The sequence below is a fragment of the Scyliorhinus torazame genome, chromosome 23, assembly GCF_047496885.1.
Source record: "Scyliorhinus torazame isolate Kashiwa2021f chromosome 23, sScyTor2.1, whole genome shotgun sequence".
Lineage (NCBI taxonomy): Eukaryota > Metazoa > Chordata > Chondrichthyes > Carcharhiniformes > Scyliorhinidae > Scyliorhinus > Scyliorhinus torazame.
Window position 1 is genome coordinate 81,746,415 of NC_092729.1, and position 17,469 is coordinate 81,763,883.

The 17,469-nt window shown below is 43.8% G+C and overlaps 1 long non-coding RNA gene across 1 annotated transcript in view; it reads left to right on the plus strand.

Annotated features, from left to right (window-relative positions):
* The first annotated feature begins 396 nt into the window (after nucleotides 1–396).
* Nucleotides 397–17,469, plus strand: part of LOC140399787 (uncharacterized) — a 79,237-nt gene continuing 62,164 nt past the window's right edge. The window contains exon 1 of the long non-coding RNA XR_011937875.1: nucleotides 397–443. This is a non-coding gene — a long non-coding RNA (uncharacterized lncRNA). The remainder of the gene's footprint in view (nucleotides 444–17,469) is intronic.

Genomic DNA, 17,469 nt, shown 5'->3' on the forward strand with positions numbered 1-17,469 from the left:
CAAATAAAAGGAAAGAAAAAATAAATAAATAAATCAGCCAATGTAAAGAAAAAATTACTTACCAGTCACTTACCAGGGTTAAAAAGGAGCAGTCTTGTCGATTGGATTCAATTCCCACCGAGCTTCAAATTCCCGAACGCACTCTTCGCTGTCGCACTCTGGCTGTGTCTTCTCTGGCTCACTGGGAGACCTCACTGGGAGTGAGTTTACAACTTGCTCTTTTAAATTGGCCTGCGTTGACTCCTCCCCCCATGACCTGCTTTTAGATCAAAGTAGATTAAGCTGCCAACCAGTTATGAGTGGGTGGGGCAGGGGCAGCCAATGACAAACAACACATTATTTATTCTCCCCATCTACATATCGTTTAGCAGAGCCAGTATTGCAGAAGACAACGATCGTATTGAAGAGAGAGATTAGCGGAATTACAAAGCAGAAACTGAAAGGTAAAGTGAGTTACACACTGGAATCTAATCGAGGGGTTCAGGGTGGTTTACATATAGAATAACAGATACCCGGGTGTGAGTTACAGACTGGAATCTAATCGAGGGGTTCTGGGTGGTTTATATATAGAATAACAGATACCCGGGAGTTGGTTACAGACTGGAATCTAATCGAGGGGTTCAGGGTGGTTTATATACAGAATAACAGATACCCGGGAGTGAGTTACAGACTGGAATCTAATCGAGGAGTTCGGGATGGTTTATATATAGAATAACAGATACCCGGGAGTGAGTTACAGAATGGAATCTAATCGAGGGGTTCAGGGTGGTTTATATACAGAATAACAGATACCCGGGAGTGAGTTACAGACTGGAATCTAATCGAGGGGTTCGGTGTGGTTTATATATAGAATAACAGATACCCGGGAGTGAGTTACAGACTGGAATCTAATCGAGGGGTTCGGTGTGGTTTATATATAGAATAACAGATACCCGGGAGTGAGTTACAGACTGGAATCTAATCGAGGGGTTCAGGGTGGTTTATATATAGAATAACAGATACCCGGGAGTGAGTTACAGACTGGAATCTAATCGAGGGGTTCGGGGTGGTTTATATATAGAATAACAGATACCCGGGAGTGAGTTACAGACTGGAATCTAATCGAGGGGTTCGGGGGGGTTTATATATAGAATAACAGATACTCGGGAGTGAGTTACAGACTGGAATCTAATCGAGGGGTTCGGGGGGGTTTATATATAGAATAACAGATACCCGGGAGTGAGTTACAGACTGGAATCTAATCGAGAGGTTCGGGGTGGTTTATATATAGAATAACAGATACCCGGGAGTGAGTTACAGACTGGAATCTAATCGAGGGGTTCGGGGTGGTTTATATATAGAATAACAGATACCCGGGAGTGAGTTACAGACTGGAATCTAATCGAGGGGTTCGGGGGGGTTTATATATCGAATAACAGATACCTGGGAGTGAGTTACACACTGGAATCTAATCGAGGGGTTCGGGGTGGTTTATATATAGAATAACAGATACCTGGGAGTGAGTTACAGACTGGAATCTAATCGAGGGGTTCGGGGTGGTTTATATATAGAATAACAGATACCCGGGAGTGAGTTACAGACTGGAATCTAATCGAGGGGTTCGGGGTGGTTTATATATAGAATAACAGATACCCGGGAGTGAGTTACAGACTGGAATCTAATCGAGGGGTTCGGGGTGGTTTATATATAGAATAACAGATACCCGGGAGTGAGTTACAGACTGGAATCTAATCGAGGGGTTCAGGGTGGTTTATATACAGAATAACAGGTATCCGGGAGTGAGTTACAGACTGGAATCTAATCGAGGGGTTCGGGGTGGTTTATATACAGAATAACAGGTATCCGGGAGTGAGTTACAGACTGGAATCTAATCGAGGGGTTCGGGGTGGTTTATATATAGAATAACAGATACCCGGGAGTGAGTTACAGACTGGAATCTAATCGAGGGGTTCGGGGTGGTTTATATGTAGAATAACAGATACCCGGGAGTGAGTTACAGACTGGAATCTAATCGAGGTGTTCGGGGTGGTTTATATATAGAATAACAGATACCCGGGAGTGAGTTACACACTGGAATCTAATCGAGGGGTTCAGGGTGGTTTATATATAGAATAACAGGTACCCGGGAGTGAGTTACACACTGGAATCTAATCGAGAGGTTCGGGGTGGTTTATATATAGAATAACAGATACCCGGGAGTGAGTTACAGACTGGAATCTAATCGAGGGGTTCGGGGTGGTTTATATATAGAATAACAGGTACCCGGGAGTGATTTACAGACTGGAATCTAATCGAGGGGTTCGGGGTGGTTTATATATTGAATAACAGATACCCGGGAGTGAGTTACAGACTGGAATCTAATCGAGGGGTTCAGGATGGTGTATATACAGAATAACAGATATAGGGGAGTGAGTTACAGACTGAAATCTAATCGAGGGATTCGGGGTGGTTGATATATGGAATAACAGGTACCCGGGAGTGATTTACAGACTGGAATCTAATCGAGGGGTTCGGGGTGGTTTATATATAGAATAACAGGTACCCGGGAGTGATTTACAGACTGGAATCTAATCGAGGGGTTCGGGGTGGTTTATATATAGAATAACAGGTACCCGGGAGTGATTTACAGACTGGAATCTAATCGAGATGTTCGGGGTGGTTTATACATAGAATAACAGATACCCGGGAGTGAGTTACAGACTGGAATCTAATCGAGGGGTTCGGGGTGGTTTATATAGAGAATAACAGGTACCCGGGAGTGATTTACAGACTGGAATCTAATCGAGGGGTTCGGGGTGGTTTATATATAGAATAACAGGTACCCGGGAGTGATTTACAGACTGGAATCTAATCGAGGGGTTCGGGGGGGTTTATATATAGAATAACAGACACCCGGGAGTGAGTTACAGACTGGAATCTAATCGAGGGGTTCGGGGTGGTTTATATATAGAATAACAGATACCCGGGAGTGAGTTACAGACTGGAATCTAATCGAGGTGTTCGGGGTGGTTTATATATAGAATAACAGATACCCGGGAGTGAGTTACAGACTGGAATCTAATCGAGGGGTCCGGGGTGGTTTATATATAGAATAACAGATACCCGGGAGTGAGTTACAGACTGGAATCTAATCGAGGGGTTCAGGGTGGTTTATATATAGAATAACAGATACCCGGGAGTGAGTTACAGACTGGAATCTAATCGAGGGGTTCGGGGTGGTTTATATATAGAATAACAGATACCCAGGAGTGAGTTACAGACTGGGATCTAATCGAGGGATTCAGGGAGGTTTATATATAGAATAACAGATATCCGGGAGTCAGTTACAGACTGGAATCTAATCGAGGGGTTCGGGGTGGTTTATATATAGAATAACAGATACCCAGGAGTGAGTTACAGACTGGAATCTAATCGAGGGGTTCGGGGGGGTTTGTATATAAAATAACAGATACCCGGGAGTGAGTTACAGACTGGAATCTAATCGAGGGGTTCGGGGGGATTATATATAGAATAACAGATACCCTGGAGTGAGTTACAGACTGGAATCTAATCGAGGGTTTCGGGGTGGTTTATATATAGAATAACAGATACCCGGGAGTGAGTTACAGACTGGAATCTAATCGAGGGGTTTGGGGTGGTTTATATGTAGAATAACAGATACCCTGGAGTGAGTTACAGACTGGAATCTAATCGAGGGTTTCGGGGTGGTTTATATATAGAATACAAGATACCCTGGAGTGAGTTACAGACTGGAATCTAATCGAGGGGTTCGGGGGGGTTTATATATCGAATAACAGATACCCGGGAGTGAGTTACAGACTGGAATCTAATCGAGGGGTTCGGGGTGGTTTATATATAGAATAAGAGATACCCGGGAGAGAGTTACAGACTGGAATCTAATCGAGGGGTTCGGGATGGTTTATATATAGAATAACAGATACACGAGAGTGAGTTACAGACTAGAATCTAATCGAAGGGTTCAGGATGGTTTATATATGAAATAACAGATACCCGGGATTGAGTTACAGACTGGAATCTAATCGAGGGGTTCGGGGTGGATTATATATAGAATAACAGATACCCGGGAGAGAGTTACAGACTGGAATCTAATCGAGGGGTTCAGGGTGGTTTATATATAGAATAACAGATACCCGGGAGTGAGTTACAGACTGGAATTAAATCGAGGGGTTCGGGGTGGTTTATGTACAGAATAACAGATACCCGGGAGTGAGTTACAGACTGGAATCTAATCGAGGGGTTCGGGATGGTTTATGTACAGAATAACAGATACCCGGGAGTGAGTTACAGACTGGAATCTAATCGAGGGGTTCGGGGGGGTTTATATATAAAATAACAGATACCCGGGAGTGAGTTACAGACTGGAGTCTAATCGAGGGGTTCGGGGTGGTTTATATACAGAATAACAGATACCCGGGAGTGAGTTACAGACTGGAGTCTAATCGAGGGGTTCGGGGTGGTTTATATATAGAATAACAGGTACCCGGGAGTGAGGTACAGACTGGAATCTAATCGAGAGGTTAGGGGTGGTTTATATATAGAATAACAGATACCCGGGAGTGAGTTACAGACTGGAGTCTAATCGAGGGGTTCGGGGTGGTTTATATACAGAATAACAGATACCCGGGAGTGAGTTACAGACTGGAGTCTAATCGAGGGGTTCGGGGTGGTTTATGTACAGAATAACAGATACCCGGGAGTGAGTTACAGACTGGAATCTAATCGAGGGGTTCGGGGTGGTTTATATACAGAATAACAGATACCCGGGAGTGAGTTACAGACTGGAGTCTAATCGAGGGGTTCGGGGTGGTTTATATATAGAATAACAGGTACCCGGGAGTGAGGTACAGACTGGAATCTAATCGAGAGGTTAGGGGTGGTTTATATATAGAATAACAGATACCCGGGAGTGAGTTACAGACTGGAATCTAATCGAGGGGCTCGGTGTGGTATATATATAGAATAACAGATACCCGGGAGAGAGTTACAGACTGAAATCTAATCGAGGGGTTCAGGGTGGTTTATATATAGAATAACAGATACCCGGGAGTGAGTTACAGACTGGAATCTAATCGAGGTGTTCGGGGTGGTTTATATATAGAATAACAGATACCCGGGAGTGAGTTACAGACTGGAATCTAATCGAGGGGTCCGGGGTGGTTTATATATAGAATAACAGATACCCGGGAGTGAGTTACAGACTGGGATCTAATCGAGGGATTCAGGGTGGTTTATATATAGAATAACAGATATCCGGGAGTCAGTTACAGACTGGAATCTAATCGAGGGGTTCGGGTGGTTTATATATAGAATAACAGATACCCAGGAGTGAGTTACAGACTGGAATCTAATCGAGGGGCTCGGTGTGGTATATATATAGAATAACAGATACCCGGGAGAGAGTTACAGACTGAAATCTAATCGAGGGGTTCAGGGTGGTTTATATATAGAATAACAGATACCCGGGAGTGAGTTACAGACTGGAATCTAATCGAGGGGTTCGGGGGGGTTTGTATATAAAATAACAGATACCCGGGAGTGAGTTACAGACTGGAATCTAATCGAGGGGTTCGGGGGGATTATATATAGAATAACAGATACCCTGGAGTGAGTTACAGACTGGAATCTAATCGAGGGTTTCGGGGTGGTTTATATATAGAATAACAGATACCCGGGAGTGAGTTACAGACTGGAATCTAATCGAGGGGTTTGGGGTGGTTTATATGTAGAATAACAGATACCCTGGAGTGAGTTACAGACTGGAATCTAATCGAGGGTTTCGGCGTGGTTTATATATAGAATACAAGATACCCTGGAGTGAGTTACAGACTGGAATCTAATCGAGGGGTTCGGGGGGGTTTATATATCGAATAACAGATACCCGGGAGTGAGTTACAGACTGGAATCTAATCGAGGGGTTCGGGGTGGTTTATATATAGAATAAGAGATACCCGGGAGAGAGTTACAGACTGGAATCTAATCGAGGGGTTCGGGATGGTTTATATATAGAATAACAGATACACGAGAGTGAGTTACAGACTAGAATCTAATCGAGGGGTTCAGGATGGTTTATATATGAAATAACAGATACCCGGGATTGAGTTACAGACTGGAATCTAATCGAGGGGTTCGGGGTGGATTATATATAGAATAACAGATACCCGGGAGAGAGTTACAGACTGGAATCTAATCGAGGGGTTCAGGGTGGTTTATATATAGAATAACAGATACCCGGGAGTGAGTTACAGACTGGAATTAAATCGAGGGGTTCGGGGTGGTTTATGTACAGAATAACAGATACCCGGGAGTGAGTTACAGACTGGAATCTAATCGAGGGGTTCGGGATGGTTTATGTACAGAATAACAGATACCCGGGAGTGAGTTACAGACTGGAATCTAATCGAGGGGTTCGGGGGGGTTTATATATAAAATAACAGATACCCGGGAGTGAGTTACAGACTGGAGTCTAATCGAGGGGTTCGGGGTGGTTTATATACAGAATAACAGATACCCGGGAGTGAGTTACAGACTGGAGTCTAATCGAGGGGTTCGGGGTGGTTTATATATAGAATAACAGGTACCCGGGAGTGAGGTACAGACTGGAATCTAATCGAGAGGTTAGGGGTGGTTTATATATAGAATAACAGATACCCGGGAGTGAGTTACAGACTGGAGTCTAATCGAGGGGTTCGGGGTGGTTTATATACAGAATAACAGATACCCGGGAGTGAGTTACAGACTGGAGTCTAATCGAGGGGTTCGGGGTGGTTTATGTACAGAATAACAGATACCCGGGAGTGAGTTACAGACTGGAATCTAATCGAGGGGTTCGGGGTGGTTTATATACAGAATAACAGATACCCGGGAGTGAGTTACAGACTGGAGTCTAATCGAGGGGTTCGGGGTGGTTTATATATAGAATAACAGGTACCCGGGAGTGAGGTACAGACTGGAATCTAATCGAGAGGTTAGGGGTGGTTTATATATAGAATAACAGATACCCGGGAGTGAGTTACAGACTGGAATCTAATCGAGGGGCTCGGTGTGGTATATATATAGAATAACAGATACCCGGGAGAGAGTTACAGACTGAAATCTAATCGAGGGGTTCAGGGTGGTTTATATATAGAATAACAGATACCCGGGAGTGAGTTACAGACTGGAATCAAATCGAGGGGTTCGGGGTGGTTTATGTACAGAATAACAGATACCCGGGAGTGAGTTACAGACTGGAATCTAATCGAGGGGTTCAGGGTGGTTTATATATAGAATAACAGATACCCGGGAGTGAGTTACAGACTGGAATCTAATCGAGGGGTTCGGGGTGGTTTATATATAGAATAACAGATACCCGGGAGTGAGTCACAGACTGGAATCTAATCGAGGGGTTCGGGGTGGTTTATATATAGAATAACAGATACCCGGGAATGAGTTACAGACTGGAATCTAATCGAGGGGTTCGGGGGGGGTTTATATATAGAATAACAGATACCCGGGAGTGAGTTACAGACTGGAATCTAATCGAGGGGTTCGGGGGGGGTTTATATATAGAATAACAGATAGCCGGGAGTGAGTTACAGACTGGAATCTAATCGAGGGGTTCGGGGTGGTTTATATATAGAATAACAGATACCCTGGAGTGAGTTACAGACTGGAATCTAATCGAGGGGTTCGGGGTGGTTTATATATAGAATAACAGATACACGAGAGTGAGTTACAGACTGGAATCTAATCGAGGGGTTCGGGGTGGTTTATATATAGAATAACACATACCCGGGAGTGAGTTACAGACTGGAGTCTAATAGAGGGGTTCGGGGTGGTTTATATATAGAATAACAGGTACCCGGGAGTGAGGTACAGACTGGAATCTAATCGAGAGGTTAGGGGTGGTTTATATATAGAATAACAGATACCCGGGAGTGAGTTACAGACTGGAGTCTAATCGAGGGGTTCGGGGTGGTTTATATACAGAATAACAGATACCCGGGAGTGAGTTACAGACTGGAGTCTAATCGAGGGGTTCGGGGTGGTTTATGTACAGAATAACAGATACCCGGGAGTGAGTTACAGACTGGAATCTAATCGAGGGGTTCGGGGTGGTTTATATACAGAATAACAGATACCCGGGAGTGAGTTACAGACTGGAGTCTAATCGAGGGGTTCGGGGTGGTTTATATATAGAATAACAGGTACCCGGGAGTGAGGTACAGACTGGAATCTAATCGAGAGGTTAGGGGTGGTTTATATATAGAATAACAGATACCCGGGAGTGAGTTACAGACTGGAATCTAATCGAGGGGCTCGGTGTGGTATATATATAGAATAACAGATACCCGGGAGAGAGTTACAGACTGAAATCTAATCGAGGGGTTCAGGGTGGTTTATATATAGAATAACAGATACCCGGGAGTGAGTTACAGACTGGAATCAAATCGTGGGGTTCGGGGTGGTTTATGTACAGAATAACAGATACCCGGGAGTGAGTTACAGACTGGAATCTAATCGAGGGGTTCAGGGTGGTTTATATATAGAATAACAGATACCCGGGAGTGAGTTACAGACTGGAATCTAATCGAGGTGTTCGGGGTGGTTTATATATAGAATAACAGATACCCGGGAGTGAGTTACAGACTGGAATCTAATCGAGGGGTTCGGGGTGGTTTATATATAGAATAACAGATACCCGGGAATGAGTTACAGACTGGAATCTAATCGAGGGGTTCGGGGGGGGTTTATATATAGAATAACAGATACCCGGGAGTGAGTTACAGACTGGAATCTAATCGAGGGGTTCGGGGGGGGTTTATATATAGAATAACAGATAGCCGGGAGTGAGTTACAGACTGGAATCTAATCGAGGGGTTCGGGGTGGTTTATATATAGAATAACAGATACCCTGGAGTGAGTTACAGACTGGAATCTAATCGAGGGGTTCGGGGTGGTTTATATATAGAATAACAGATACACGAGAGTGAGTTACAGACTGGAATCTAATCGAGGGGTTCGGGGTGGTTTATATATAGAATAACACATACCCGGGAGTGAGTTACAGACTGGAATCTAATCGAGGGGTTCGGGGTGGTTTATTTATAGAATAACAGATACCCGGGAGTGAGTTACAGACTGGAATCTAATCGAGGGGTTCGGGATGGTTTATATACAGAATAACAGGTACCCGGGAGTGAGTTACAGACTGGAATCTAACCGAGGGGTTCGGGGTGGTTTATATACAGAATAACAGATACCCGGGAGTGAGTTACAGACTGGAATCTAATCGAGGGGTTCGGGGTGGTTTATATATAGAATAACAGATACACGGAAGTGAGTTACAGACTGGAATCTAATCGAGGGGTTCGGAGTGGTTTATATATAGAATAACAGATACCGGGTGTGAGTTACAGACTGGAATCTAATCGAGAGGTTCGGGGTGGTTTATATATAGAATAACAGATACCCGGGAGTGAGTTACAGACTGGAGTCTAATCGAGGGGTTCAGGGTGGTTTATATATAGAATAACAGAAACCCGGGAGTGATGTTACAGACTGGAATCTAATCGAGGGGTTCGGGGTGGTTTATATACAGAATAACAGGTACCCGGGAGTGAGTTACATACTGGAATCTAATCGAGGGGTTCAGGGTGGTTTATATACAGAATAACAGGTACCCGGGAGTGAGTTACAGACTGGAATCTAATCGAGGGGTTCGGGATGTTTTATATATAGAATAACAGATACCCGGGAGTGAGTTACAGACTGGAATCTAATCGAGGGGATCGGGGTGGTTTATATATAGAATAACAGATACCCGGGAGTGAGTTACAGACTGGAATCTAATCGAGGGGTTCGGGGGGGTTTATATATAGAATAACAGATACCCGGGAGTGAGTTACAGACTGGAATCTAATCGAGGGGTTTGGGGTGGTTTATAAATAGAATAACAGATACCCGGGAGTGAGTTACAGACTGGAATCTAATCGAGGGGTTCGGGGTGGTTTATATATAGAATAACAGATACCCGGGAGTGAGTTACAGACTGGAATCTAATCGAGGGGTTCAGGGGTGGTTTATATATAGAATAACAGATACCCGGGAGTGAGTTACAGACTGGAATCTAATTGAGGGATTCGGGGTGGTTTATATATAGAATAACAGATACCCGGGAGTGAGTTACAGACTGGAATCTAATCGAGTGGTTCGGGGTGGTTTATATATAGAATAACAGATACCCGGGAGTGAGTTACAGACTGGAATCTAATCGAGGGGTTCGGGATGGTTTATATATAGAATAACAGATACCTGGGAGTGAGTTACAGACTGGAATCTAATCGAGGGGTTTGGGGTGGTTTATATATAGAATAACAGATACCCGGCAGTGAGTTACAGACTGGAATCTAATCGAGAGGTTCGGGGTGGTTTATATATAGAATAACAGATAACCGGGAGTGAGTTACAGACTGGAATCTAATCGAGGGGTTCAGGGGTGGTTTATATTTAGAATAACAGATACCCGGGTGTGAGTTACAGACTGGAATCTAATTGAGGGATTCGGGGTGGTTTATATATAGAATAACAGATACCCGGGAGTGAGTTACAGACTGGAATCTAATCGAGGGGTTCAGGGTGGTTTATATATAGAATAACAGATACCCGGGAGTGAGTTACAGACTGGAGTCTAAGCGAGGGGTTCAGGGTGGTTTATATATAGAATAACAGATACCCTGTAGTGAGTTACAGACTGGAATCTAATCGAGTGTTTCGGGGTGGTTTATGTATAGAATAACAGATACCCTGGAGTGAGTTACAGACTGGAATCTAATCGAGGGTTTCGGGGTGGTTTATATATAGAATAACAGATACCCTGGAGTGAGTTACAGACTGGAATCTAATCGAGGGTTTCGGGGTGGTTTATATATAGAATAACAGATACCCTGGAGTGAGTTACAGACTGGAATCTAATCGAGGCGTTCGGGGGGGTTTATATATCGAATAACAGATACCCGGGAGTGAGTTACAGACTGGAATCTAATCGATGGGTTCGGGGTGGTTTATATATAGAATAAGAGATACCCGGGAGAGAGTTACAGACTGGAATCTAATCGATGGGTTCGGGATGGTTTATATATAGAATAACAGATACACGAGAGTGAGTTACAGACTAGAATCTAATCGAGGGGTTCAGGATGGTTTATATATGAAATAACAGATACCCGGGATTGAGTTACAGACTGGAATCTATTCGAGGGTTTCGGGGTGGTTTATATATAGAATAACAGATACCCGGGAGAGAGTTACAGACTGGAATCTAATCGAGGGGTTCAGGGTGGTTTATATATAGAATAACAGATACCCGGGAGTGAGTTACAGACTGGAATTAAATCGAGGGGTTCGGGGTGGTTTATGTACAGAATAACAGATACCCGGGAGTGAGTTACAGACTGGAATCTAATCGAGGGGTTCGGGGTGGTTTATGTACAGAATAACAGATACCCGGGAGTGAGTTACAGACTGGAATCTAATCGAGGGGTTCGGGGGGGTTTATATATAGAATAACAGATACCCGGGAGTGAGTTACAGACTGGAGTCTAATAGAGGGGTTCGGGGTGGTTTATATACAGAATAACAGATACCCAGGAGTGAGTTACAGACTGGAGTCTAATCGAGGGGTTCGGGGTGGTTTATATATAGAATAACAGGTACCCGGGAGTGAGGTACAGACTGGAATCTAATCGATAGGTTAGGGGTGGTTTATATATAGAATAACAGATACCCGGGAGTGAGTTACAGACTGGAATCTAATCGAGGGGTTCAGGGTGGTTTATATATAGAATAACAGATACCCGGGAGTGAGTTACAGACTGGAGTCTAATCGAGGGGTTCAGGGTGGTTTATATATAGAATAACAGATACCCTGGAGTGAGTTACAGACTGGAATCTAATCGAGTGTTTCGGGGTGGTTTATGTATAGAATAACAGATACCCTGGAGTGAGTTACAGACTGGAATCTAATCGAGGGTTTCGGGGTGGTTTAGATATAGAATAACAGATACCCTGGAGTGAGTTACAGACTGGAATCTAATCGAGGGTTTCGGGGTGGTTTATATATAGAATAACAGATACCCTGGAGTGAGTAACAGACTGGAATCTAATCGAGGGGTTCGGGGGGGTTTATATATCGAATAACAGATACCCGGGAGTGAGTTACAGACTGGAATCTAATCGAGGGGTTCGGGGTGGTTTATATATAGAATAAGAGATACCCGGGAGAGAGTTACAGACTGGAATCTAATCGAGGGGTTCGGGATGGTTTATATATAGAATAACAGATACACGAGAGTGAGTTACAGACTAGAATCTAATCGAGGAGTTCAGGATGGTTTATATATGAAATAACAGATACCCGGGATTGAGTTACAGACTGGAATCTAATCGAGGGGTTCGGGGTGGTTTATATATAGAATAACAGATACCCGGGAGAGAGTTACAGACTGGAATCTAATCGAGGGTTTCAGGGTGGTTTATATATAGAATAACAGATACCCGGGAGTGAGTTACAGACTGGAATTAAATCGAGGGGTTCGGGGTGGTTTATGTACAGAATAACAGATACCCGGGAGTGAGTTACAGACTGGAATCTAATCGAGGGGTTCGGGGTGGTTTATGTACAGAATAACAGATACCCGGGAGTGAGTTACAGACTGGAATCTAATCGAGGGGTTCGGGGGGGTTTATATATAGAATAACAGATACCACGGAGTGAGTTACAGACTGGAGTCTAATCGAGGGGTTCGGGGTGGTTTATATACAGAATAACAGATACCCGGGAGTGAGTTACAGACTGGAGTCTAATCGAGGGGTTCGGGGTGGTTTATATATAGAATAACAGGTACCCGGGAGTGAGGTACAGACTGGAATCTAATCGATAGGTTAGGGGTGGTTTATATAAAGAATAACAGATACCCTGGAGTGAGTTACAGACTGGAGTCTAATCGAGGGGTTCGGGGTGGTTTATATACAGAATAACAGATACCCGGGAGTGAGTTACAGACTGGAGTCTAATCGAGGGGTTCGGTGTGGTTTATGTACAGAATAACAGATACCCTGGAGTGAGTTACAGACTGGAATCTAATCGCGGGGTTCGGGGTGGTTTATATACAGAATAACAGATACCCGGGAGTGAGTTACAGACTGGAGTCTAATCGAGGGGTTCGGGGTGGTTTATATATAGAATAACAGGTACCCGGGAGTGAGGTACAGACTGGAATCTAATCGAGAGGTTAGGGGTGGTTTATATATAGAATAACAGATACCCGGGAGTGAGTTACAGACTGGAATCTAATCGAGGGGCTCGGTGTGGTATATATATAGAATAACAGATACCCGGGAGAGAGTTACAGACTGAAATCTAATCGAGGGGTTCAGGGTGGTTTATATATAGAATAACAGATACCCGGGAGTGAGTTACAGACTGGAATCAAATCGAGGGGTTCGGGGTGGTTTATGTACAGAATAACAGATACCCGGGAGTGAGTTACAGACTGGAATCTAATCGAGGGGTTCGGGGGGGTTTATATATAGAATAACAGGTACGCGAGAGTGAGGTACAGACTGGAATCTAATCGAGAGGTTCGGGGAGGTTTATATATAGAATAACAGATACCCGGGAGTGAGTTACAGACTGGAATCTAATCGAGGGGCTCGGTGTGGTATATATATAGAATAACAGATACCCGGGAGTGAGTTACAGACTGGAATCTAATCGAGGGGTTCGGGGTGGTTTATATATAGAATAACACATACCCGGGAGTGAGTTACAGATTGGAATCTAATCGAGGGGTTCGGCGTGGTTTATTTATAGAATAACAGATACCCGGGAGTGAGTTACAGACTGGAATCTAATCGAGGGGTTCGGGATGGTTTATATACAGAATAACAGATACCGGGTGTGAGTTACAGACTGGAATCTAATCGAGAGGTTCGGGGTGGTTTATATATAGAATAACAGATACCCGGGAGTGAGTTACAGACTGGAGTCTAATCGAGGGGTTCAGGGTGGTTTATATATAGAATAACAGAAACCCGGGAGTGATGTTACAGACTGGAATCTAATCGAGGGGTTCGGGGTGGTTTATATACAGAATAACAGGTACCCGGGAGTATGTTACAGACTGGAAACTAATCGAGGGGTTCAGGGTGGTTTATATACAGAATAACAGGTACCTGGGAGTGAGTTGCAGACTGGAATCTAATCGAGGGGTTCGGGATGTTTTATATATAGAATAACAGATACCCGGGAGTGAGTTACAGACTGGAATCTAATCGAGGGGTTCGGGGGGGTTTATATATAGAATAACAGATACCCGGGAGTGAGTTACAGACTGGAATATAATCGAGGGGTTTGGGGTGGTTTATAAATAGAATAACAGATACCCGGGAGTGAGTTACAGACTGGAATCTAATCGAGGGGTTCGGGGTGGTTTATATATAGAATAACAGATACCCGGGAGTGAGTTACAGACTGGAATCTAATCGAGGGGTTCAGGGGTGGTTTATATATAGAATATCAGATACCCTGGAGTGAGTTACAGACTTGAATCTAATTGAGGGATTCGGGGTGGTTTATATATAGAATAACAGATACCCGGGAGTGAGTTACAGACTGGAATCTAATCGAGTGGTTCGGGGTGGTTTATATATAGAATAACAGATACCCGGGAGTGAGTTACAAACTGGAATCTAATCGAGGGGTTCGGGATGGTTTATATATAGAATAACAGATAACCGGGAGTGAGTTACAGACTGGAATCTAATCGAGGGGTTCAGGGGTGGTTTATATTTAGAATAACAGATACCCGGGAGTGAGTTACAGACTGGAATCTAATTGAGGGATTCGGGGTGGTTTATATATAGAATAACAGATACCCGGGAGTGAGTTACAGACTGGAATCTAATCGAGTGGTTCGGGGTGGTTTATATATAGAATAACAGATACCCGGGAGTGAGTTACAGACTGGAATCTAATCGAGTGGTTCGGGGTGGTTTATATATAGAATAACAGATACCCGGGAGTGAATTACTGACTGGAATCTAATCGAGGGGTTCAGGATTGTTTATATATAGAATAACAGATACCCGGGAGTGAGTTACAGACTGGAATCAAATCGAGGGGTTCGGGGTGGTTTATATATAGAATAACAGATACCCGGGAGTGAGTTACAGACTGGAATCAAATCGAGGGGTTCAGGGTGGTTAATATATAGAATAACAGATACCCGGGAGTGAGTTACAGACTGGAATCGAATCGAGGGGTTTGGGGTGGTTTATATATAGAATAACAGATACCCGGGAGTGAGTTACAGACTGGAATCTAATCGAGGGTTCGGGATGGTTTATATATAGAATAACAGATACCCGGGAGTGAGTTACAGACTGGAATCTAATCGAGGGGTTCGGGGTGGTTTATATACAGAATAACAGATACCCGGGAGTGAGTTACAGACTGGAATCTAATCGAGCGGTTCGGGGTGGTTTATATATAGAATAACAGATACCCGGGAGTGAGTTACAGACTGGAATCTAATCGAGAGTTTCGGGGTGGTTTATATATAGAATAACAGATACCCGGGAGTGAGGTACAGACTGGAATCTAAGCGAGGGGTTCGGGGTGGTTTATATATAGAATAACAGATACCCGGGAGTGAGTTACAGACTGGAATCTAATCGAGGGGTTCGGGGTGGTTTATATATAGAATAACAGATACCCGGGAGTGAGTTACAGACTGGAATCTAATCGAGGTGTTCGGGGTGGTTTATATATAGAGTAACAGATACCCGGGAGTGAGTTACAGACTGGAATCTAATCGAGGTGTTCGGGGTGGTTTATATATAAAATAACAGATACCCGGGAGTGAGTTACAGACTGGAATCTAATCGAGGGTTTCGGGGTGGTTTATATACAGAATAACAGATACCCGGGAGTGAGTTACAGACTGGAATCTAATCGAGGGGTTCGGGGTGGTTTATATATAGAATAACAGATACCCGGGAGTGAGATACAGACTGGAATCTAATCGAGGGGTTCCGGGAGGTTTATATAGAGAATAACAGATACCCGGGAGTGAGTTACAGACTGGAATCTAAGCGAGGGGTTCGGGGTGGTTTATATATAGAATAACAGATACCCGGGAGTGAGTTACAGACTGGAATCTAATCGAGGGGTTCGGGGTGGTTTATATACAGAATAACAGATACCCGAGAGTGAGTTACAGACTGGAATCTAATCGAGGGGTTCGGGGTGGTTTATATATAGAATAACAGATACCCGGGAGTGAGTTACAGACTGGAATCTAATCGAGGGGTTCGGGATGGTTTATATATAGAATAACAGACACCCGGGAGTGAGTTACAGACTGGAATCTAATCGAGGGGTTTGGGATGGTTTATATATAGAATAACAGATACCCGGGAGTGAGTTACAGACTGGAATCTAATCGTGGGGTTCGGGATGGTTTATATATAGAATGACAGATACCCGGGAGTGAGTTACAGACTGGAATCTAATCGAGAGGTTCAGTGTGGTTTATATATAGAATAACAGATACCCGGGAGTGAGTTACAGACTGGAATCTAATCGAGGGGTTCGGGGTGGTTTATATATAGAATAACAGATACCCGGGAGTGAGTTACAGACTAGAATCTAATCGAGGGCTTCAGGATGGTTTATATATAGAATAACAGATACCCGGGAGTGAGTTACAGACTGGAATCTAATCGAGGGGTTCAGTGTGGTTTATATATTGAATAACAGATACCCGGGAGTGAGTTACAGACTGGAATCTAATCGAGGAGTTCAGGGTGGGTTATATATAGAATAACAGATGCCCGGGAGTGAGTTACAGACTGGAATCTAATCGAGGGGTTCAGCGTGGGTTATATATAGAATAACAGATACCCGGCAGTGAGTTACGGACTGGAATCTAATCGAGAGGTTCGGGGTGGTTTATATATAGAATAACAGGTACCCGGGAGTGAATTGTGAATTCCAGACTGGAATCTAATCGAGGGGTTCGGAGTGGTTTATATATAGAATAACAGATACCCGGGAGTGAGTTACAGAATGGAATCTAATCGAGGATTTTGGGATGGTTTATATATAGAATAACAGATACCCGGGAGTGAGTTACAGACTGGAATCTAAGCGAGGGGTTCGGGATGGTTTATATATAGAATAACAGACACCCGGGAGTGAGTTACAGACTGGAATCTAATCGAGGGGTTCGGGGGGGTTGATAGATAGAATAACAGATCACCGGGAGTGAGTTACAGACTGGAATCTAATCGAGGGGTTTGGGGTGGTTTATATATAGAATAACAGATACCCAGGAGTGAGTTACAGACTGGAATCTAATCGAGGTGTCCGGGGTGGTTTATGTATAGAATAACAGATACCCGGGA